Here is a 2,919-nt window from a genome sequence, read left to right as displayed (position 1 = left end):
GAAGGTCTAAACCTTGTCTGTGGTATTCTGAGTAGGATTCAATGATTGAATGACTGTGACAAGCTTCAAACTCGCGATTGTGGGGCGTTAGTGACAGACGCAAAAGAATCACTGGATTCTATTCCGACATCATCGAGAACTGACAGCTGAATAGCCGTGCCGTGACAGGGTGCGTTGAACATTTTCACTGAGAGGATGGGAGGTAGCCACTGACAACGGTGAAACCCTACATACAACTTGCCATGGAAAGGAGTAAGAAGGGTTGGATGAAGACAGTAGGAAAGCAGAGAGACGGAAGGGACAAAGCATCTCCATACGCTTATCTGAAATTCTTACCAATGAATTACATAAGTATCTCTATCTTTATCTTTATGTTTTATTCATCATCCATAACCATTTGAGTCTGGCTGACTAAGATTTACAAGGTGACCATAGCTTGCTTCATATCAACAATCTCCATGGGATCGACCCTTACTCGCGTAAGGTTTATTACTTGGACGACCAGTACACTTGCTGGTTAGTTGTGCGAAGTTTTGATAAAGAGTTGGGATTACAATTGTGCGTACCATGTTGATGGCGCCATTGATGATCACAATTTCGTGCACCAGGCGTGCATCTCCTTGCATCATGGGCAAGTTGAATGCCAACCTCACATTTTCCGGCCTAAAATCTAAGTATTTCCCCCGAACCATTGTGAGATAATTCTTTGGACTCGGGTTCACACTTTGATCATGGTTCCTAGTGATCCATGCATTGACATAGAACTCTTGAACCATTAAGATTTTGACTTGTTGAGTGGGGTTGGTAAGAACTTCCCAACCTCTTCTTTGGATCTCATGTCGGATCTCTGGATACTCATTTTTCTTGAGCTTGAAAGGGACCTCAGGGATCACCTTCTTCTTGGCCACAACATCATAGAAGTGGTCTTGATGGGCTTTAAAGATGAATCTTTCCATCTCCCATGACTCGGAGGTGAAAGCTTTTGTCTTCCCTTTTCTTTTCTAGAGGATTCTCCGGCCTTGGATGCCATCAATGGTTATGAAAAAACAAAAAGCTTATGCTTTTACCACACCAAACTTAAGATATTGCTCACCCTCGAGCAAGAGAAGAAAGAAAAGAAGAATAAGAAGAAGAAAATATGGAGGAGAAAGGGAAGTGTAGGTTTCCGCCAAGGTATAGAAGAGGGGGTTGTGTTGTGTGAAAATGAAGTAGAATGGAGGGGTATATATAGGGAGGGGGGAGAGGGTAGGTTCGGCCATTTAGGGTGGGTTTGGGTGGGAAAGATTTTTGAATTTTGAAGGTAGGTGGGGTTTATGGGGAAGAGTGGATGGATGTGAGTGGTGAAGGGGGTAATTGGGAAGAGAGATTGAGGTGATTGGTGAAGGGTTTTTGGGAAGAGTGTTTATTGGAAAGAGAGAATGAATGTTGAGAAGAGGGGAGAATATGTTAGGTGGGGATCCTATGGGGTCCACAGATCCTGAGATGATCTTGTGAGGTCCACAGATCCTGAGGTGTCAAGGATTTACATCCCTGCACCAATTAGGCATGTAAAATTCCTTAGCATACCATTCTGGTGTTTAAACGCTGAAGTGGTGCACGTTCTTGGTGTTCAACACCCATGTGTAGTATGTTTCTGGCGTTGAACGCCAGTTCCATGCTTGTTACTAGCGTTCAGCGCCAGCTTTCCTCAGGGCACATTCCTGGCGTCCAAAAGCCAGGATATTGCTTGTTTCTAGCATTCAGCGCTAGATCCATGCTTTGTTCTGGCGTTGAACGCCAGCCAGATGCACCTTTCTGGCGTTTAAACGCCAGTAAGTCCTTCCTCCAGGGTGTGATTTTTCTTCTACTGTTTTTTATTCTGTTTTTAATTTTAATAGTTTTTTTTCGTGACTCCACATGATCATGAACCTAATAAGACACAAAATAACAATAAAATAAATTAAAATTAGATAAAATAAAATTTGGGTTGCCTCCCAACAAGCGCTCTTTTAATGTCACTAGCTTGACAGTGGGCTCTCATGGAGCCTTAGAGAAGTTCAGAGTGTGGGGTCTTCTCAACACCAAACTTAGATTTTGAGTGTGGGGTCTTCTCAACACCAAACTTAGAGTTTGGTTGTGGCCTCCCAACACCAAACTTAGGGTTTGATTGTGGGGGCTCTTGTTGACTCTGTACTGAGAGAAGCTCTGCATGCTTACTCTCTTTTGTTACAGAGGGATGACCGTGTGCCTTAAACACAAGGTAGTCCCCATTCAATTGAAGGACTGATTCTCCTCTGTTAACATCTATTACAGCACCTGCTGTGTGATGAGCGGATAATTTATACGCTTTTTAGCATTGTTTTTAGTATGTTTTAGTTAGTTTTTATTATATTTTTATTAGTTTTTAGTTAAAATTCACTTTTCTGGACTTTACTATGAGTTTTTGTGTTTTTCTATGATTTCAGGTATTTTCTGGCTGAAATTGAGGGACCTGAGCAAAAATCTGATTCAGAGGCTGAAAAGGACTGCATATGCTGTTGGATTCTGACCTCCCAACACTCGAAATGGATTTTCTAGAGCTACAGAAGCCCAATTGGCGCGCTTTCAATTGCGTTGGAAAGTAGACATCTTGGGCTTTCCAGCAATGTATAATATTCCATACTTTACTCGAGATTTGATGGCCCAAACTGGCGTTTCAAATCAGCTCAAGACTGCCCGGCGTTAAACGCCAGAATTGGCACAGGAATGGGAGTTAAACGCCCAAACTGGCACAAAAGCTGGCGTTTAACTCCAAGAAAAGTCTCTACACATGAAAGCTTCAATGCTCAGCCCAAGCACATACCAAGTGGGCCCGGAAGTGGATTTTTATGTCATTTACTCATCTTTGTAAACCCTAAGCTACTAGTTCTCTACAAATAGGACCTTTTGCTATTATATTTA

Source organism: Arachis duranensis, chromosome 4 (genome assembly GCF_000817695.3).
Source record: "Arachis duranensis cultivar V14167 chromosome 4, aradu.V14167.gnm2.J7QH, whole genome shotgun sequence".
Classification (NCBI taxonomy): Eukaryota; Viridiplantae; Streptophyta; class Magnoliopsida; order Fabales; family Fabaceae; genus Arachis; species Arachis duranensis.
This window is presented reverse-complemented; position numbering follows the sequence as displayed.